A 23,052-nucleotide genomic window follows, 5' to 3' on the forward strand; every position below is an offset into this window, starting at 1 on the left:
AGGGTGAACTTAGAAGATGGGTGAAGCAAACAGTGGGGCTCTGTCTGGGTTCATCTCATGGAGACGTCAGCAGATTTGACAGTTTGTGATTTGCATGCCCCAGCCCCTGTCTGCTGACAGCACTACGGGCATTTCCATAACCCCTGTGGGAGAGGGGACATGGACCTGTGTACCTACACATACACAGGTATAGGTCTCTCCTCTCACTCTTGGAGCCCCCTCAGCCCCTGTTGTTTTGGGAAATCTTACATCTCGAATGAGGCAAGCAGAGCAAGCAAACCTGTCAGCCTTCTCTCCCTCGCCTCCCGCAGGCCCTCCCCACCTGACTAAGCCTGGGTCTCACTCTAGGTTCTGGATCCTGTTTATTAAGCATATCCCCATATACCACCGGTCAAACCCATCCCTGCAGATTAGACCTGTTCTCCAAGCATGTTGGGAGCTCTAGTCGACCTTCTTTGGAAGCCCAACTCCACCCCAAGTTCTGCCCGGAGACCCTGGGCTGGGTAAACCCCATGGCCGTGGACAGTAGCCAGAACCATCCTGAGAAGAGTGGACCTTGTGAGCGGACAGCTGGCCCTGCCCTGTGCTGCATCAGGACCCAGCGTCCCCCAACCCTTGACGTCCCGCAGGTCTGAACACCCACGTGCCAGGCTGGCTTGACATTCTCATCCCACCTTGAAACTGCTTGCCCAAGCCACGAAAACAGCATTACCTGATACATTCAGCCTAAAAATGTTATGATTTCAGCACGCACCCACAGTTGGAATTTTGACACAGCCAGTCCATGACAGTGCATTTTTATAAAAGGTTATAGAAAGTAACCCATCAAGGTTAGATCCCATGAATCCTGGTCATTAGCAAAATTAACCACAGGGTTGCCCTCAGCTTGCTGATGGCACCGGGGTCCAGGTCCCAGTGACATGGGCCTGCTATCACAGGTCTTACGGAAAACAAGAAAACGTGTCTCTAGTCTGTGTCAACTTAGTTTTTCCTTTTTTAACTTTCTTCCTGTCCCTGCTACTAATGTGGGATTTAATACTTCTTTTTAGAAGTTTCGTTATTTACAGCGAAACCTCGACGGTGATGTTTATGCCAGTAAATCTCCCAGGCTTCTCATATCCATTGCCAAATCCCTCCACCCCCAAATAATCCAAACCAAAAAGCTGCATCAGAAATTAATAACCATGATCATAAATCAAAGTGAAGGTTTTACCCTTTCATTTTGCAAACGACATCACAACTAAATGAGGACCCCAATGCACACAGGACTTATCAAAAAGGGGGGGGGAAACTTCCTTAATCAAAGGCGTATTTCATCTCTGAAAAATTCATCAGAATGTGTTGTGGAGTGACTGTACGTCTTGAAAATCTCTCTCTAACACATCTGGAAACTCACATTTTTTTTCTCCCATCATTACATTCAGGAATACTAGCGGTTTTGATTTGCATGCATAAAGCAGTTTCTTCATCTCTTATCTTGTGTGCCATGCGAATGGATGTCTGTGATCTATGGTTACAATTACTGAATACGGATTAAGAGTGCCTGCTTTATGCAGATGTTTGCTGTGATCAAGGAACTATGGGAAACGCAATGCGGGACCGAAGCACGCCCCGCAGCCTCGTGCATCCATCCCCAAGCTCTTCCGCGGTGCCCTCCATGCTGTCTGGAACGCCGGCTTTCATGAGGACCCAAACCCAGACTTTTCTGGGCGCTAAGCAGGAATGGTGTTGACATGTCACCCTGCTTTTTCAAATCTTGTACTCAGAGCCAGGTGCTGAGATGCCACCTTCCGATTCCTGCAGCCCATCTGGCTGACATATTCCCTCTGCTCGGCTAGGGGGTCTTCCTCTCCTCTCTAGGTTCCACACCTGCCGGCTCTTGCCAAGTCCTCCAAGGTGGGTGTTAAGTGCATCAATTTCTTGTTCATCGGTTGATCTCAGGGGCCAAAATCGCTGGGGAGGGATTTCGTCACTTATAATCATGTCCATTCTACTGTTCACAGTATCCAAGTTTGTGCACCAATTCAGAGGTGAAACTTGAAGACAGAAGGCAACTTGTGGGCAGCAGAGCAAGGCACAGGGAATGTCAGCCACGTTGGTGACCACCAGCCTCCAAAAGCAGGACTGCTGGTGTCAGCATGGCTCCTCAGTAGACACCATCCCTGTCCCCAGGAAGGATGGCACCAAGAAACTCAATAGATAACTGCATCCTTGCACACATTCCTCAATACCAGCCATGTGAGCTTGCAGGCATTCCTTCCCTCAGTTTCTCCCACTAGACCATGGAAATAATAGTATTGCTTAGTGTATGAGTGTCCTGGGGCTGCTGTGACAAAGTACCACAAAGTAGGTAGCTTAGAACAACCAGAATTTATCATCTCACAGTTCTGGAGGCTGGAAGTCCAAAATTAAGGTCTTGGCAGGGCCTCACTCCCCCTGAAATCTGTAAAGGAAACATCCTTCCTGGCCTCTTCCAGCTGCTGGAAGGAATCGTCGCCCCTCCCGTTCCTTGGCTTGTGGCAGCGTCACTCCAATCTTTACCTGGCATTCTCCCGGTGGCTCTTCATACAGTCCTGCCTCTGTGGGTGTCTGTCTCCGTGTCCAAATTCCCCCTTTTTCTAAGGACACCCGTCGTATGGGATGAAGGCCCACCCTAATGACGTCACTTGCACTTGATTATTATCTCTGTAAAGACCCTATGTGGGGACAGAGCCAGGAGAGCAGTTTCCAGGCTCTCGCCCTCACGTGGAAAGGTGCTGACTCGGGTAGTAGATGGCCATCAACTGTGATTGGCTGGCCATCAGCTGTGGCTAACTGGCCGTCAGCTGTAACCAGTGAGCCATTGGCCACTAATATAACTGCCGTGGCTACACTAGCAGGAAAATGCGGGCTAGCAAGAAGATGGTGGCTGGGCTGGCAAGAGCGGATTGCAGCTGGCAAGTGAGGTTGGTTGGCAGAGAAGTGGACGGCAGGTTGCGGATAGTGTGGCTCCTGCCTCCTGTGTCTCCAACCCAGCCGCCAGCGAGAATGTAGTGGTATGACTCCCCTATCTATGGTTCCGTGGGTGTTCCTGTTCCTTTTTGGCCTCACCATATCCTGCGTTCTTATGTGGGGAGCGGGACCAGAGACACCGCAGGCCGCCCCGCACAACAAACGGCGCAGCAAGCAGGGTCTCCCGCATAACACGCTATTTCCAAATAAGTTCACCTTCTGAGGTTCTGGGGTTTGAGACTCCAACATGTGCCTGTGAGGGTCACAGTCAGCTCATAACCCAGCCTGAAGGGTCGTTGTAAGAACTAGACGTGATGCACGTAGGCGGAGCTGTTCTGTGCTCCCCACACAAATGACTAGCCACCCATATAATTCCTCCCACCTCATCCCAGGTCCCGAGGACAGGCGCGCTGGGTGGAGCACGCAGTGACTGCTTTGCCAAGGTCCAGCCTGCGGTGGTGGAGGGTCTGGGGTAGGACTCAGTCTGTAGCAAGTAGGAGTATTATTCAAAATGAGCTGCAAGCATCCCAGGGGTCCCCTCAGCTAGACATGCAAATTCAGCTCCTAGATAATCCTTGTAGCACATGCAGCTGCCCCGACCCAGGCATGCTAAGAGTCACGTGAGCTTCTAAATGTGGCACAAAACCTGCTTTCTTCCAAAATCATGGCCAATTATTCTCTATGAAAAGACCAAGATTGTTCATTGTTTTTCAAGGAAACATGAGAGGAAGAAGGCGAATGAATAAAGAATAACTATTAACAACTACTATGGGGTGAACGCTACACAAGGTAATTAATGCTTTGAGCAAAGATCGGCTCCAAAGACAACCAGGTGAAACTCACAACAAGACCAGCCGTGGAGACTGCAGGGTCTTCGACGCGGCTGTTCTAAGTCAGGAAGTTCTAACTCAGCCTGGCTGTCTCATTAACCCCTTTTAAAGGATTCCTAATAGACAATAATATGCTCATTGCTCGGCAACCTGTCCCCAGCCTTTGACTGACGACCTGACGGGCTGCAGGATAAGCAGTGTGCCTCCCAGTGGGTTCCAGGATTTGTGCTTCCTTGGGGTTGGAATTTAAACACCGCTGAGTGACCGGCTCTCTTGGCAAATCAAACAGCAGTTCCAAATGGAATAAAACAGGATTTGGGTGCCGCCCTCCACCTTTACAATTGAAATGGCTTTTAGTAGCGCTGGTGGCCAGCCCTGCTCACTGAGAAAGCTTAGGCCAAGTTTCTCTTCCGTGGGCCCCCATGGTTTTACTGTCCGAGCAACGAATAATCTCAGTGCCCAAACCGGTCCTGCTGGTTCATTATTGCCAGAGATGATAGTGAGATATCAGCTCATCTCAAGCTAAAGGTTTCATTCCAGCAGATGTGCTCCCAGAAATGTGGTGACCTGGGGCTCTTTACGGGTACATTCTGCAATAATTTATTCTTGCTGGTTTCACTGAGAAAGTATATGGAATCAAAACGGATGTTCCGTGTGAGTGTTACTAAGATTTTTTTTTTCCTTTTGGCCACAATTCTTTAACCACACAAAAAATTGCCAACTAAAATAATTTCTCCAGTGTTCTACATGGAATACATAGAACTTTGGGGAACCCGTTGTTTCTTAATGTGTTCCTAATCCCCTTCAGCTTACTTCCAGTGGAGACTTTGGGTTTGGGTTCCCAGTTCCCCAAAACAGACGTGCAATGTGACCACTAATAAGCTCTCTGAGGTCACTGAGTGTGACCTCAGCCAACAACATAAAAGACCCGGGTTTGGTACACTTTCCAAAGGCCATCACCCACCTACAAAGCAACTCTTACCCAAGCCCCCACTGAGAAAAGTTGGAAGTACATGGAGTCCATTAGGTCCGTCACGGGTTCTAGAATTTTCCACATATAGTCTGTATTTTCTGGTTGCCTTCTCTGTCACGGAGCTGCGCTTTGCCCTCAAACTCTCCACATACATGTAGTGACGACATAAAAAAAAAGCCTCGGGTGCGTTACTGAGAGCTCCGTGCCTCTCGTCACTGAAGAAGCCCGATATGAGAACTGGCATTCCTCACGTACACACGCACACCCCAGGAGAAAACTCACTTCCCGGAGGGCCTCATTTGTTTTCTCGTCACGAATATGGAAATCTGATAGCAGTTTCATGTTTCTGTGTTTGCTCGGTTACCATGCCCCATCAGGGCCAAATTTGCATCTCAGCTTTGGCATGGCTGATGCCATCTGGTCCCATACTATTTTTAGTCTTCCCGGACCCCACACGTCTGCCTCCTTGCACAACAGGATCCATAGGTGTCCTCCCATGTGGGGGTCCCAGTGCCCACTTTCCGCTTGGGCTTCTCCACTCACGTGCCCAGGAGAAGTCCTGCACTCAGTGCCCTTGCTGGGATGGGATGCTGCCCTGAGTCTCATCTCTTGTAAGGGACCCTGACACTTGCTTATCGCTTGTCCAGCCCCCTTCCCAAGGCCTGGATCATCACTCCCACTCCCCACCCCCCCTTAGTGTGTGGTTACGGCCGTGTGGAAACCAGGCAGACTCTTCCCAGGATCAAGATGGTAGCCCGCAAGGGAAGGCTGCTGCGAGCAGAGCTTCCTCAGTGAAATTGCCGCTGCTGAGGACACTTCCTTAGATGGAACCTCTTGGATATGAAACAAAATTATTTGCCCCCCCAGGATACCAACCCCCCCACCCCACTTTGGGCATGGACATGTAAAGTGCTTAGGGTTAGATGGGCTAAGCTGTCTTTTCCCGAATTACTTCTCGCCCAGTGCCAGCCTGTTTCCTCGGTAAAATGGAAATCTAATAGCCCCATCTCACTGAATTGTGGGGCATTCGTGGAGCAATCCACGTAAAGCCTTGGGCACAGTGCCTGGGACCCAGCGAGCACTCAAGAGCTGCTAGTAGCTGTTGTGGTGGCCGTTGTCACTATTTCCATTAATATTATTAATAATAATGCCCAGTGTGCCATTAAGGTCATCTAACTTATGGACAGAAATGTTTCGCAATTCAGCATAATGGTAGAGCCCTGTGGAAAGCTGGGTGCTGCCCACGAATTTGAGAGCAGTCAGCCCCATTTTCGGATAGCCATTAATCCCGTACGAGTCCAGCATGATGCCCCAGCATACACTTCCAAAGGACATCATGGGAAATCCTTCCAACAGTTTTGTTCCGATCCTGACATATTATGTCCACAGATGGCCTCAGCTCTGTGAGTCCAATTTCCCTGTCAAAATAAGGAAACGAAACTAATCTCGTGTGAGTGGCCCTGATGAACCCCCCACTGGCTTTAAAGATCAGCTCGCTCTCTGGAGAGTTATAAACCATCTACTTGAAAGTCATTGCTAAATTCTTGCCGTGGATGCAGCTCTAGGTTTGTGGCTGAAGGAGACGTTTCATCTTCCTCTTTTTTCAGGAAATGTTACGTCAGAGTTTTCACATGGACTATAAGCTTTAGAGAAACAACTCCCACGCAGGTGTAGTCGCTTAATACTAGGCAACACTCCATCCGAATTATCTGGATAATTTTTCCAGTTGTTCAAAATAGAATTCCGTCCCCATCTACAATGCTGGGTGGGGAAGGGGGGTGGGGCATGAGTTTTTTTGTAAAAATCTTCTTAAATTTGGTTTCCTAAAAACCTTGGGGCTCATATTTGAATCTAGTTCTTCCCGATGCCCCGAGAAGTTGTGATGCCTGGATCTCAACGAGGAAAAATCACCATCAGGTTGGGGGCTTCATCCCTGCTGGCCAGGACACGATGAGTTAGGGCCATTTTGCTTCTCTGATTGCCACCAAGGACAACCCAGAGCAAATTAGAGCTGTGTTCTGGTGGAGAGGAGACCACAGCAATAGGGCTAGTGGGAGAGATAGGGCCCATGTGAACTATTTGTGGCCTGGGAAATAGAATAAATACATGAACAATATCTGGGGAGCATGTCTGAACAATTAGTGATAATTGCTATAAGGGGACTAATACCAGGTGATATGATTCAGCCGTTGGGGGGTAGTTGGGGAGTGGCTCTTAGAGTCTGGATGTTCAGGAGGGCCGCTCGAAGGAGGTGAGCCAAGAATCCATGAGAAGAAGGAGCCAGCCTCACAAACATCTGGGAAGGGAGCAGAAAAATATCCAGAAAGAGGAAACAGTGCAAATTTTCAAAGATAAACGTAATCTTGGCTTATTCCAAAGAGAAAAAAAATAGCGTGAACAGGAGTGAGAGGGGGCCAGGGACCAGGTCATGTAAGGCCAAGTGAAATGGGGCACCAGAGCCAGACTCTGCTCAGGGGGGTGGTGTGACATGATTTACATTGAAAATCCGTGCTGGTTACTGTTGGATAATAACTTAAAAGGGCACAGTGGACACTGGGAGGGGAGTTAGGACACTGCACGGGCAGGGAGCGAAGGGGTGGTTGGACTGGGGTGGGAGTGGTGGAGAGGAAAATCTGGCTGGGTCAGAGTGAGTTCCGCTGGAGATGACGGAGTTTTCTCTGTGGGGATAAGGTGTGAGAGGTGAGCCAAAGAGAGGAATCAAGGGAATATTCCGAGTGCAAAAGGTGCATCTGTAATCTTTGCTTCCCTGAAGAAGGGGTGGGGACTGCCTTGTCCATGTTCCCCATCCAGGCCGTTGTGGTGCACAGTAGGAGGGGGTGGCACTCGCTGGTCCCTATAGCCCCGCCCAGTGTGAAGATTCTTTGGGTTATTGATGGCGTCTATCCAAACGGAATAGCCTCAGGAATCTGCTGCCTGTAGCTCTTAGCAGGGAAAGCAAGGCGCAGCCAACACCGTGACGTGCTAACTCTGGAGGCCTCGTTACCCACAAAGGCGCAAGACGCAAGCACCATGGGAAGAGAACAAGGCGCGGGCAGCAGGGACAGGCATCTTGCTTAGTTGGGTTCCAAACTGCACAAGGACACCGTGCTAGGTGTCCCCAAGGACAAACTGCTCAGCACTAGATGCGGTGTGTCTTCCAGGGATCGTGTTTGTCCACTCTGGACTCTCTGTGCCTTTGGAAGGGGGATGCTGGCTTTTTCCTCCTTTAAATTCACCCAGAACATGTGGTTCTAGCTAGTCGAACTTAACTGACAAATAGCATTAAATGAAAAGATTAGCCTCTGTGCCCATTTGTCATTTGTTCTCCTTCTGGAAACCCTCTTGGCAGATGACAGACAAAGATCTGTGGACGCAGAATGGTCCTCAGAAACTCCTTTACACATGTCAGCTCCATCTCGTAAAGAAGCACATTCTACAATCCCCAGGCTGAAAGTCGGACTGCTGACGCCCACAAGTGAGGGCTAATCCCCCCACACTCTCGGCAGGGTGTGCAGGCAGATTTTAGCCCCAGTCCTTCTAATTCCCAAGCACATGGTCTGTTTCTTCAGAACAAAGAGTGCCAATAACTTTTGCCAAGCAGTTGCATTTGACACTGGACTTAATTAGCACACGTTCCTGCAAGAAAAATCACCATTTGTTGGTGCTTTGTCCATAATAAATGTTCAGGATATATTTGTTGAGTGACTGTGTGAATGGATGGATGTGGTAGATATTATCTGGAAACTCTGGATCCCACTGGCCAGACCTGTCGGTGGAAACTATGGCTCTGACAGCACGGCTGTCAGAATGACAGGGTCAGAAGATCTGTCAACGATACCTGAGGCCAAATATCCATGAATATCAGCTATGTGGTATAAGGCACGGGTCACTGCAAAACTTCCCAATAGTTTTTAATCACATCACTTTACAAGTCAATTACATCAGTTACAAAAGGCATGTGCAGCGTACCCCTGTGTCTTTGGGACTTGTCCTTCCTGGCAATGATTTCAGCTCCTGACCAGTTGCCTCTTCCTTGTTGAAAAAAACATATTTGTACCCGGAATCCAAAAGCTACATGGATTCCAGGAAACAATTGCTTTTGGAGCTCCTGGAAAACGATGAAATAATGGAAGAGACATGGGAAATGAGAGAAATGTTACTGCCCTGTAAACAGTTCCTTCTGCTGGTATTTCTATGGCAGCCCATGCACCCCGTGTTTGTTTTAACACAAGAACGAATAAGGGCTGCATTCCTTGGTGAACATGAGAACGGCTCAGCTTTCTCACAACTCAGTTTTTTGAAGTATGTATGCGAACTGATCAAACAGAAAGAGCAAGAGTAGGAAATCTGGTTAAACTATTAAAAACATTGCATCATTCCTTCTTTTCAGAGCAATTACCCCTGCAGCACTCAGTTCAGTCTCCTATTTTGCTAAGTAGACAAAATCTGTACCCCTGCTCTACAGAGAATAACTTCTTGGCATATGGTTTCTAACAGCACTCTGTCAAAGGATGAAGGTAGAACAAAACCTTGACGGAGCAGATCACTGCCTTTGCTACCCACTGTGGTTCTGGCTAAATTGCATTTGCGGCTTAACTGAAGAGCCCTGGTCTTTCGCCTCCCAAACCGCCCCTCCCCCCCCCACCTCCTGAGCCCTGAATTGACTAAAACACAGCTGTGGTCACCTCACGTGCGCGCCCACGACCTTTCCGTTTTTGTTTTCTAATTTGTTTGAAATTAGCTGAAAAGTCATTTCCTACCTCACAGAAGAACAGGTTGGGCAGAGCTCAGTGCTGTGGGCTGGGGACCGGCCCTCCCTGCGGTCCGGGTCCGAAGGACTTGCTCATTTTGATTCAGGCTTTTACTTCATTACCACATCACCTCAGCTCTTTTTCACAGCCACCTGTGAGGGGAGCAGGGTGTTTTACAGCCTTCCTTTTTTCCGGATGAGGAGAGCACCGATAACCAGGCCAAGGGGTTTGGGCCTCGCTTGGGAAGTGATTAAAACGAAACAAAACAAAACCTGGGCATTTTAATCAATTCAGTGATAAAACCAGAACTTCCAAAGTTGTCATTGGTGTAGATGATGGTAAAGGAGGCAGGGGAGGGATAGAAACCATAGGCAGGGAGAAAAATTGATCATCCTCTCGGAAAGAGCCTGCAAACTGGGTGAAGGCAACGGGAATGGTGATGAAAGGGGGAAGAGATGCAAGGAATTTTCTAGAAAAGGCAGCTTTCCAGAAGTGGCAGCTTTTAGGCTCTGGAGAACAAACACAAGTGAAGTCCCCAGAGGTAGATTGTACCACCTACACAAATATGAATCAGTGGCAGAGAAAGATATAGGATGGACGGAAGGATGCTAAGTTCACTCTGTGATGCTAGACTGAGGTGCTGTGGACCAGCCAGCCCTTTAGCCATTTAAGCCACATCAAATTCTGGGTGCAGCCTGAGAGATGTCCATGATGGAGACTCAGATTTGAACAATGACACATGGCTGAGGCTGTAGGAAGAGAAAGAGCGTGAATGGAGGGAGGACAGAGAAAGAAAACACTGGCCAAGACAAACCTAGAGCTTTCGGTGTTTCTATGAGGACTATTGTTTTTTTTCCTATGGTGCAAATAGAAAAAGAGTTAAATCTCAGAATGCTTACGAAAATTCTAATTTTGGAATTAGAGCCCCAGTCTCGGATAGAATTTCTATTTTGACAGAAACATAATATAAACAGTGTAGAACATAAAGCTTTCAAAAATCCAATGATAATTAAGGCCAGGGGTAACTGTTGCTGTTTACATCAAAAGAAGAAATGCAGATTAGAAGATAAGCTACATCTGCATGTGCCTGTGTGTGTGTAGTGTGCACAGATGTGTGCAGACGATATCCAACATGCAGCACCAGGTTCTCTTGTGGGCCAGGTGACTGTGGTTTTCAAACAAGACGGCATTTGCTCCTGTAAGTTTCCATAGCTGAGCTCAGGGCTATTGTGATTGCTGAGCCCTGTGGAATTTGTGGTGTGACAGAAATGTATGTTAGCTGAAGGCCAGTCATCCGCCCAGAGTCAGGCAGACACGCGTTCCCCTCACACACCATCAAGCAATTTCTCAGTTACCACAGCAACCTCTGGAGGTCCTGGGAAATCCATCACCATGAGGTGCTTTCTCATTTCTGTGTGGCCCTTTCATATTTTGACCAAAAAAGTTTTTTGTTTTTTTTCCTAAAAATAGACAATAGGTAACAAAAGAATAGATCAATTGGACTACCTCAAAATTAACAACTTCTGTGCATCAAAGAACACAATGGAGGAAAAACTTGCAAATTGTGTATTTGATAAGCATTAATATTCAGAATATATAAAGAACTCTTACAAATCAACAACAAAGAAACAAGCCACCTGATCAAACATAGTCAAAGGACTTGAACAGGTATTTCTCTCGAGAAGATGTGTACGTTACAATAAGCACGTGAAAAGATGCTCAGCATTATGAAGCGTTAGAGAAATGCGATGATCAAAAAACAGAGAACAAGCGTTGGTGAGTGTGTGGAGAAAGCGAACCCCGTGAGCGGGCTAGCGGAAATGCAAAATGGTGCAGAGCTGAGGAAACAGAATAGAAAGTCTTCAAAATAGTAAAAACAGAATTATCATAGGATCCAGCAATTCCACTTCCGGGTATATATACCCCGAAGAATCGACAGGCTCTTGAACAGACAATTGTACACGCATGTCCGTAGCAGTGTGACTCACAGGGGCCAAAACGTGGGAGCAACACAGTGCCATCAACAGATAAGTGAAGTGTGGTCCATGCACACGATGGCATGTTATTCAGCCTTAAAAAGGAAGGAGAACCTGAGACGTGCCTCAACATGGATGAACCTGGAGGCCATTATTCAGAGGGCAGTAAGCCAGTCCCCAAAATGTTAACACTTCTTATATCAGGTCCCTAGAGGAGTCAAATGCACAGAGCCAGGAAGTAGAATGCTGGTCCCAGAGCTGGGGGAGGGAAACGGAGAGGTGTATAATGGGGACAGAGTGTCCATTTGGAAAGATGAAAAAGCTCTGGAGAGGGACCGTGGGGATGGGTGTACACCACTGTGAATCTGGCTAACACTACTAAAACGGACACTTACAAATCATTAAGATGGTACATTTTCTGTTATGTGTATTTTACCACAATGAAAAGGTTTTTAAAAACCCAAACTTTAAAGGTATATGTGGTAAGTGTTCAGCGTTTCCCTTTGCCTCAGTATCCTTTCAGTACACAGACCTCTGGGTAAATCCAGAAAGGGGTTCTTAGGGGTGGCAGCTTTGGGGCAGGTTCGGACGACAGAGCAGTTCCTAAAAAGGAAGATGGTGTATAAGGCCACAGATCAGTATCTTCCATGAGGGAGGCAAAGATCAACAGTTTCTTTAGGTGTGACATGTCTCATGTTCATAATTTTTAAAGATGCTCTTGAGCCAAGCCTCATAAAATCTGGCCTCTTAGAAAACTACCTTCCGCAGGTTGAGTGAACGAACACTCCATGGAAAAACAAAAACGTGTTTCCAGCCTCAGGCTATGTGAGTCTGGGTCCTTCTGTCATGGAGGGACAGCCAACAGGTCTAGGAGCAAAATGTGCCCACGTGTTGGTGTTTCAGCTCCTTCCTCCCTGGGATTTTCTCCGTCGAGGTCTCTGGGCCTGCCATGGGCACCAGCGCTGTCCTTTCTCACAGAGCTGGGATTGGGGGGTGACCAGTTGAGCAGTAACAACATGGAACAAGGGTCCATTCATGTCCAGGTCACAAGACCGGGTCATGATGCCTATAAATCACTCTCCTAGCACAGGACACATGGTGACCTGTATGAAATGATCGTTGCCCCACAAAGCCACCCTCCCAGGGCCCTTTTGTTGGGTTGTTCTCTCAGGCACGCAGCCCGCCCTTCTCCGATCCCTGAGGGGCCCTCCATGGGGTACCCTGGAGAAGGACCCGGGCGTCTGACTTTGCTGCAGCAGGACAGACGGGGGCCTGAGTCCAGGTCCCTTGGCTTGGCCTGTTCTTCCCTCAGATGCAGAAAAACATGACTGTGGTTTGTTGGTTATCACCTCCACCAAAGAAACATGCTTTGCTTCTACGAGAATAGAGATGTCAAATTTCTGCAGTCCTGGAAAGCTGCCAAAGACTGCTGGGAGCCGAAGCCCTCCAGAACACCTCGCCCTGGAGGGACCTGCGAGGGGAGGAGCCGAGAGGAGGAACAGAGAACCATCCCCTTGTTACTCCATTTTGGGGTCACTTGAATGTGTTAAAACAAGCAGGCATTACTTCAGAAAATAACAAAGAAATGCACACAGGCCAGAAAGACGGAAAAACAACTCCTGCTGGTTACAGACATGGGTGTGACTGTCCCCTCAGGGCACATTAGCTATCAGACATCAGGACGGGGTGAGTTTGAATATCAGATTTCATGTGAACAGATGTTAAAATCAATGAAATAATATTTGTCCTGGCAACACTGCCCAGGGTAAAAATGATTACTGATAAAAACTAAAAAGCATCAGGCAGATGCATATGTAATGAGTCTATTGGAATTAAAGAGCTGAAAAACAACTTCTTTCTGAGGCTCACTCGAGTTGGAAGGCAAGAGAAAAAAGAAAAAATTCAAAAATGTCGTCAGCCTTACAGGAATCTAGACAGAAATGTGTGCAGGTGTCAACAGAACCAAGCATGACCCAGGGTTCTCTGGGTTCCCTCCAAGGTGTGGCTGTTCTAGACAAATCCAACAGAAGGTTACCCAGCAGAGCGGTTCTACTGGGGCAGACTTAGGTGTTAACCCAAAGGTAATTATTTCTAGAGCACTTATCAGACCTGTGGAGGTCAGATGATGGACAGACATGCAAAGGCGAACAGCAAACGACAGATGTTTACCATGGTGAGATGTTGTTTGCGCAACCTCTGTGCGGACAGAACTAGTAGCCAGCGCATAAGGGAATTTGGTGGGGCTAACGCCTGGTCCCCACAGGTCTTTGGTGATGATTAATTCACATCTGCAAGGTGCGAATCTCAGCAGAAAGATTTTCAAGGGGCCAGCCACAGCTGCACTCGCCCTTTTGAGGGAAATTGAGTTGAGACCACAAGCCGTCTCCTACTCCCTGGTGACTTAGTCTATAAAACTCACGAAACTTCAAAATCCTCCTTAAAGATACTAAAGCAAGCAATGTTTATCCTAAGCTGTAGGCAAAGCTGCTGTCAAGGGACGCTCTCCTAGTCTGAGGAAACCTGTTCCATCCAGGTGAGGGTCTGTGCAGCTCATCTCAGCGGCCATTCTGCAGGTCGGACCCCGCACGTACATCCCGCTGGGTGCAGGGTCATGCACACACCGTGGTCAAACCTGGCTTTCCTGATCCCAGGAAGAAGAGAACCTCATAAAGTGCCAGAGAGGATTCCAAACAAACATCATTCTCAAGGGATAACGTAGATTTCATGAAATGTCCTTGCAAATAGGTTACTGACGGTGAAATCTCCTGGCACAAAAGAATCCTAAAATGTTGGAAATTCTTTCTTAAAATGTCAAGATTCTTCCCAAGTTCACTCAGTTGCTTTTCAATAGTTATTTTCTTCATCACTAGGAGCAAAGGCATGAAATATCCTCTTTGTCTGAAAATCCCTAATTTTACTTAGTGTTGTTAGATCTATAAATCTTGGGGGTTTTATCCCCTTTGGTAATATAACTTGACAGAGGGTGCCAAAAAAAAATGTATACACATTTTAAGAAAGGAAACAACTGTATTGAAATTGTAGTACTCAATATATACCGATAACAAAATATGAATACAAGTCACGTGTATGCATTTTTTTGGCACCCCCAGTATTTCTATAATTGTTGTCAAGAGCCCATCAGGTGCCAGGAACCCTCAGAACTTAAAGAAAAACTCCTGACCTGAGGTCTATAAATTGCTACAGCTGTTCTCTCAAAATGCTCTGTAATTCTTGTTTACCGCGGAGGAAAGCACAACACACTTTTTTTTTTTTCCAATCTAGAGCTCTCCTCTCCCATAAAATAGCTGCTACACTAACGAGATCTTATTGGATTATAAGACATACACAAGTAAACAATTATTTCCACATCTTAAATGTTCAAACAAATTATGGTTCCACAACACTGTAGGACTATTAAAATACAGCTATTCCAACTTATGTTTTCAGAGAACTTTTAACATTAGAAAAACTCTCCCCATATGATGTCAAGTGAAAGTAAGCAGAGTATTAAGCTGCAAACACAAACTACAGTGTTCTAGAAAATTATTTATTTATTTTAATTTAGTTACCGTGTTTCCCCGAAAATAAGACCTAGCCGGACAATCAGCTCTAATGCGTCTTTTGGAGCAAAAATTAATATAAGATCCGGTATTATATTATATTATATTATATTATATTATATTATTATAAAGTCCGGGTTTTATATTATCATAAAATAAGACCTGGTCTCCGATTGGTCTGTTCTCATGCAGACGAGGACTCCAAATCCTTGCAGTTTGATTGGTCCAAAAAGCACTGCCCTGTTGGTCGGAATGGAGACACTCTGATTGGTTGGTCAAGGTGCTGATGAGGACACAGCTGTGCAGCTCTGATGGGATGGGAAAAGTCTCAGTCCTATTGGCTGATATAGGATTCCAGGAACTCCTTTCTAAGCGTTGGTTCGGATGGCAGGAACACAGTGCAGGCAGGCAGTGCAATGCAGGCTTCTCCTCGAAGTGTGGTTTGCATGAGAGGGCCCTGTGTAGAAATGGGCGCTAGGCTCTGTTTTATTGTCATTTGTTTGTTTTTAATTTGAGCTCAGTGGGTCACCAGGAGCCTTTCTTAGTAGGCATCTTCTTTCTCAGGGACCACAGTTACAAGTTATTGAGCACTTGCTATGTGCCAGGCAGCAGATGAATCCTGGCATACTTTATCTCATCTATTCTTTATAAAATCTCTACATGGCAGATGCTATCCCCATTGTACAGATGAGAAAACTAAGGCTCACAGAGGTTAAACAATCTGCTTCCCAGCACTTTTGCATGACAAAAGCAGCATTTAAACCCCAAGCCTGAGCTCTGACCCTCACTACTTAGAGGTGTGGTTCACAGACCAGCAGCATTGCATGACCTAACACTAGGCAAGCAAAAGCCAAACCTTCTGAATCAGAATCTAAATTTCCGCCAGATCAGACAATAGATATGCACTTTCAACTTTACCAATGCTGCTCTAAACTACACGAAGGATGGAATCATGGAGAAAAATGAATCAAAATGTTAACAGTAAATAACTGTGATTTTACAAGTGATTTTAATTTTCTTATTTACACATTTCTGTATTTTCCAAATAGCTTCAATGAGCATATATTTCATCTATAATAAGAAAAATATTGAAATGAGTTTTCCCTTTTCACTTGTTGGTACAACAGAACACAGACCCATAACATCATAAGTTGCAAAACCATAAATTAGAACCAACTTTCCCTCCTCTGCCACCACCAAACTCCAGATTTATGAAGCACAGCCATGGATTTTGATGTCACAAGAAAGGGAAAGTCTGAGATGGGGACACGGCCATCGCCACAGCTGTTTCAGCAGGATGGTCTCTGCTCTGCTCTGTTTCAGAAGGATGGTGGCCGAGCGAAGGCCCCCCATGGAGCTCGATGGAGGGAGGGCAATCAAGGGTCCAGATGTGCTCACCTGACCATCTTCCCCTCTGGGTGGCTGCAGAGCGTTGTAGCTCTGGGCTGGCGTGACAAGAAGTTTGCTCAGAGAATGAGCTAATGAGTGGTTTGGAGGCAAGGTGATGGCATGCAGCCCACAGAGAAGGACGCTGAATTCTTTGAAGGAAAACGCACTGTCACATCCCATCATCGGAAGCCTGTCCTTCTTTAGCTGGCACATGGTGCCCACATGCCTTCCTGGGGCCTCTCTGCCAGTGTGCTGCACGGCTGTGGTTAATGTGGAGAAGACTGAGGGCAATAAACAAAACCCAGCCCAAGGGCTGGCAGCCTTGACCCTGCATTTTCTCTGCAGCCATTTCAAAATCATCAAAGCAGCTCCAGAAAGCATCAGGAGCTCCTAAATGCGTTCCGAAGGTCCACTGCCTGGGTTGCTGCTTTCTGTGACTTTCTCACACACTCAAATCTTGTCAAGTCCTTAACGTGTTAACTGGCTTCAAATAGCCACCAAGGCTTCTCTGTACGCGAGAAAGGGACACTGTCGAGTCCCTCATCAGAATAGGCATCTCCAGGGGCCCCAGATCATCTCCCTGAGTCCTGCCCCTCCCATCCACATGGGTCTGGAGGGACGGGGTGCTGGTCCCCTGGGGCAGTTGATTCACGAAGAGACCAGCATTTAACCCAAGCTCGGCTGGTGAACTTCTCCAGAATTTTTCAATTTGGATCTAAGAGAACCCATGCCTCTTTAGAGGTGACAGCTTTTAAGACAAAAATCCAGAAGCTTCAGTGGCTTTGTTTTCCTTGTCCTGTCGAACACCAACTGTCCTGAGACAGCATTCAGAGATGCTCAAATCCTAGCCGGTTAATTCCTGAGGCCGAGCCCCTGCTGGCTCTCTCGGACCTGTCCTACTTGTCCTGGGAATGCCAGGCAACTCACACTGGTGTCTGCCTCCCATACAGCAGGAGCTAGGACAGAGCTGGCCCTGGAAAGGGCACAGGACCAGTTTCCATGTGGGTGGGCCTGGGGCTCTTTGGAAAGTTGACCTGAGTCATCCAATATGCTCAAATAACTTGACAAGGATGTACTGGGCTGGGAACCCAACCAGGAGAGAAGAAAAGTCCTGAGGATTGGATGAAGACAGATGCTCCCCTGGCTCGTCAAACATCCTGGCCCCTGGGGAGGAGAATCTGTGGAAGCTTCTCCTCGTTTCTAGCTCACACTTACTGTCTTTCCAGGCTCCATTTGACTTATTCTCAGAAGTGCGTTTCTCGGAGTGGACAAGGAACAGGGAACAGTCCCTCCCGGGAACAGAGAGAACTAGCTACCCCCCACACCCACAATTCCAGACCCAGGCAGGGCATTTACAGACAAGGGCAGGAATTCTTCCCAAGCGAGGCGCACAGGCATTTTCTGCATTCTTCCTCCTTGCACAGACCTGCCCCGTGGGGACTCATTCTTCGGGGCCTGTCACACCCAATCCAGCTCAGCATGCCTGGGCCACACCTGGGGTTTAACACACCCAGAAGCACAGGGCTTGTATTTCCCAGCCTAAGGGCCTCTCTCCTGCTGCACCTTTTCAGCTTCTGTTTGTCCAGTTCCTAGAGCAGGAGCGGGACAGGACGGGACAATGACTCTGACTACGTGACCTCACCCCTACTTCAGGGCCTTGCAGAGGCAGTAAACACCCAAAGGAAAGGTGCTTTGCACCCCTGACAATGCCTCAGTTAGCTCAGCACAGACACCTCATGGTGATCCCTAATGTACCTTACACACGCTGACCCTCGAATGTCACCTGGAGGACACCGCATCCTAAAGCTCCCTGGGTCTCCTTGTCTGCTTCTGTTTGTCGGGGACAGAGCACCTGCCTGGGCCTGCAGCTCGCTGACCATTCACACTGACCGCCGTGGGCCCACCTTCCACGTCCCGACTTCCTCCACGTCCAGGCTTCTCCTCCCACTGTGCCCCCCGTGCGCCCTTTCATCCTACACCCCAACCTGAATCTGGGCCCCCAGGCTGTGCATTTGCCACTGTGCTTGGTGTGGGGGTATCAGGATGAGTAAGACCCTTGCACCCATGGCACACGGTCCCAGACGTGGAAAGGACCCCAGCAAGTCATGGAGACACCGACGCCGACTGACTGTCCAGGTCTGAGCCCTCGGGCTGGACTTCTGGATTCGCTCCTGCCACCTGTGTCTCCTCTCCTGCCCCTCAGCACCCCTCCCCCACCCCATCGTGTCCTCCGAGCCCCGTCAAGGCCTTTCCTCTCCAGGAAGCTGCTCTTCTGCCTCTTCCCTCTACAGCTCTGTAACGTCGGCTCTTCCAGGATGAAAAAATTCCTTTAAAACACACAACCATTCCTCATGCTAGGGAGTAGTGGAAGCAGAGAGAGGGCCAGGGACCTCAGTCAGACGGGAAGACTGTCAGGATGGTGGGGCCGGGTGGGGCAGCGGGGGCCGCCCGCGTAGCTGAGGGTGCATAGCTGGGGCCATATTTGGGCTCCCGTTAGGAAGAAACACTTCTGGAAAAGATGGGGCTTCCTTGTTCTCTGTGGGTTGTTCCCTGACTCTGCCATGTGGCTCTAAAGGCAGGCAGGGGTCCCCTCCAAAGCAGGAGGCAGTGAGAGGAGCTGGGTGGCCATCCCATCCCCCGCGCGGTCATGGCCTGTCCATCCTGTGCCTTGTCCCTGCCCTCACAGGAGAGAAACCTAAGCAGGTTGGGGGCGAGGGGGCAAAACCCAGTTTTCCATAACACGGTACATAACTGAGGGAGAAGATTTCTTTGTTAACATGCAAATCTGAAATCTCTGGCATTTTCGTATTGTCCGCAGGCCCCACCCCCAGAGGGAGATGAGAAGGAGTGGGGGGTTTGGAATTCAAGAAGCTCAGCTCAGTGCCTGGTGCCAGCTCCAGCCAGACAGAGGGAGAGAGAACACCCCCCCCCCTGAATCTCAGAGCTGGGCCGGGCAGTGTGGGGGCGGGGGCAGTAACTGCGTGGACAGCAGAATTGTCCCCAGCTCCACATCACATCGCCCAGGACAGAGGCCCAGGGCTGGGATGGGAAGGGCCAGGCCAGCCGGTTAACCTCAGGAGTTGGCGTCTCAAGGGAAGGAAGGCATGAAGGGCGGGAGGTGTCTGGAAGGATGACTCAGTGCAATGATCCGGTTCCCCCCCACAGGGGTGCTTTCATGTGTGACCCCTGACCTGCAAGGCTTCCAGGGCCTGTGTGAGTATTAAACAGCCTCAGAGGGGGAACAGCAGCCGGCAGCCCTGGGGTTAATGGCCAGTCAGGCACAGACAAGGTCACAGACCTCCAGGGCCTGCTCACTGCATGGGCCATCATTTAGTCATGTGACACTGCTCCACGGGTTCACTGCCCGGACAGAGCGAGGAATGGCGCCTGGTGGTGGGCACTGGGCTTCTACGGGGGGAACCACAGCAAGGGAGGCAGCCCACAGGCTCGATTCTTAAATCATTCCAGGATTTGCGCACCGATTTCCCTGCTATTGTCCCGAGAGGCCAGATACGGCGTACTGAGATCTCTCTGCTTCCCCGCCGAGCATGGCCAGGGTCCAGGTGGCTCTTTCATTACACCCTGCCCATAGTTTGCTGAGTTCCACACAGAGACTAGCAGCTATTAAAACTCAGTGGGTCATCATTAAAGGGCAGTATTAAGAGAGTGACAAGGCAACCCATGGAATGGGAGAAAATACGCACCAATCACACATCTGATCAGAGGCTGATATCCAGAGTCTGCAAAGAACTCCCACAACACAACCACAACAAACTCAATTCAAAAATGGGCAAAAGACTTAAATGGACATTTCTCAAAAAAAAAAAAATACGCAAATAAACAGCAAGCACATAGAAAGATGTTCAACATCACTAATTATTAGGGAAATGCAAATCAAAGCTACAATGAGGGATCACTTCTTGCCCATTAGGACGGCTATTATTTTAGAAAAATACACACACACAAAACGAAAAACAGAAACTAACAAGTGTTGGCGACAATGTGTAGAAACTGGAACCCTCGTGAACTGTTGGTGGGAATGTGAAATGGTGCAGCCAGTGTGGCAATTCTCCCCAAAATTTTAACATAGAATTATTATATGATCCAGGTCTGGGTACGTACCCAAGAGAAGTGAAAGCAGGGACTTAAACAGATATTTGCACAACTAGGTTCAAAGCAGCATTATTCACCATGGCCAAAACGTGACAGCAACCTATGGACGGCCATCGATGGATGATGGATAAACGAACGTGGTCCATACATGCAATGGAGTATTATTCAGCCATAAAAAGGAAGAAAATCCAGTCACATGCCGCATGAATGAACCTTGAAGATACTATGCTGAGTGAAATAAGCCAAGTCACAAAAAGACAAGTACAGCATGAGTCCACTCACATGCGGTCCCTAGAGCAGTTGAATTCCTAGAGACAGACAGTAGATGGTGGGTGCCGGGGCCTGGGGCAGGGGGACTGGGACTTAGGATTTAATGGGGACAGAGTTTCGGTTTGGGAAGGTGAAAGGGTTCTGGAGGTGATGGTGGTGATGGTTGCACAACAATGTGAATGTCTTTAATGCCACTGAACAGTACACCTAAAAATGGTTAAAAGTGGGAAATTTATGTTACATAAATTCTAGCACAATTCAAAAATTCTTGATTGGCTGAGTTAAATTCAAGTCACCAATGTGAAAACAGCTTTGCTTTTGGGCCAGCGAACCCAAGGAGTTCCTCGTGTGTTGAGGGTGGTGACGAGCTGTGCGTATGACTCCCGTGTCCCTGGTGCCACTTTGCTGGGCTCCCTCGAGTGGCCGTAGGGAGGACTCTAAAGTTGGTTCCATGAACCAACTGCCAGTTTCTGGAGGGAAAAGGAGAATCAGCCGCAGTGATGCAGCCTTGGGTGGGCAGGGCTTCTACCTGTGTGACTCAGCCCAAGTGGCCTAGACAGTTTCCGCACTACCTGCTCTGCTGGCCCCAAACACACACAAACCGGGATGTTCACGACCCCGACAAAGCACTCAAGAGCCCGGAAGTCCCATTTTAACCTGTGAACCATATGGATGGGGTTTCTCGTGTTTTCTTAAGTGCAAAGCGACTATAAAATCGGCCCGAGTCTGTTCCCAGGCACACACTGACTAGAGAAACGGACGAATTTTCCATTTCAAAACCTGGTTTATCCTGTGGCAGGGTGGTCCCTTATCACTCCAGCCTCTCATGCTCTTTAAAGACCGTTTATGGGGAAAGATTTAAAGCTTTGAAGACTGTCTGTTCTTTCAAGAGATAGACACATTTAAAACCCCTGTCATGGACCTAACTGATGTGGTCACATGGGCAGACCCAGGGAGGGTGGATTTGTCCCACTAAACCCTAAGCATGACAGAGATTAAACTCACTGTAAACAAGAGGAATTAAGAACAAAAGGCTGATCTGGGTGGGATCAAATGACACTGGACATCCAAGAATAAAGGCTCCTTGGGAAGTTTAAAAAGTGGCTTAGCAGAGACTGGTGCTGGCATCTTAGGTTAGGCTGACCCAGTCGGCAATTACGATATGTGCTTAAGGGAACAATAAAACAGTGACAAAGGGCCCTGCGGCAGTGTCTGCACTTCCCGAGCCTGAAAGAGCCAACGTCAGCGCCAGCTCAGCCATCCCCTTGGCTTCTAGGAGTTTTAAGCTGGACACTCAACCAACTGCCTGTTACTTCTTGTCAATCAAGGCCCACAGGGAATTCTGCAGCTTTGCTCTTGTCTGCGGCTGGTCCCCAAACACCTGAGGGTGGTTTCCCAGAAGGAAAACTTGAGAGAAAGGGTCTCTCCCCCTGGTTTTCTCAGTGTTCCTCTTCAACTATGTGTGAGCAGGTTGAGTGAGCTCACAACCACGCTCTCCACAGCGGGAGGCTTTTGCCAGGTGCCACTGGAGGTTACAGACAGGGGTAGAAGGGCTACACATGGGCGGGGCGTCTAGGCCCCACGGTCCTGTGCTGGGCTCATCTCAGGCCTGATGCTTCTCTACCAAGCAGGCCGGGAAGCCTGGGTTCTCTTCTCTTCTTTTAAAACTAGCAAAGGGCAAAAATCACAGTATCTGAAAATTTGAGGAATATTCAAAAGCTTTGACAGACACAGAGAGAGAATAAAAAATACAGCATAAAGAATATAGTCAACGATATGGCAACAACTGTATATAGTGCCAGGGGGGAGCTAGACTAATGGGGGAGGGAAATCGCTGCATAAATTATGTAAATGTCTAACCACTATGCTGTACACCTGAAACTAATAAAAAATAATATTGAATGTCAACTGTAACTGAAAAAAAAAAAAAAAACCCAAATAACGGAAAGGGAAACAAAAGCAAGCACAACCCGTCACCGGAGCGCACCTCCCCTGACATCTCAGAGCGTGAAATGTGTGTTACAGATGATCTCCATGAGGCTCTGACAGGCGTGGGACGTGGTCGGCCTCGCTCCTCAGCAGCTCTCCCGTCAGGGATGGCACAAAGCTGCCGGGGCGAGCGACAGAGGGCTGCGCCTTGTGGAATTCGCTCAGGGTGACTCTGGGAACGGAGGCCCTTAGCAGGCCCTTAGCAGTCCT

Source organism: Rhinolophus ferrumequinum, chromosome 8 (genome assembly GCF_004115265.2).
Source record: "Rhinolophus ferrumequinum isolate MPI-CBG mRhiFer1 chromosome 8, mRhiFer1_v1.p, whole genome shotgun sequence".
Taxonomy (NCBI): Eukaryota; Metazoa; Chordata; class Mammalia; order Chiroptera; family Rhinolophidae; genus Rhinolophus; species Rhinolophus ferrumequinum.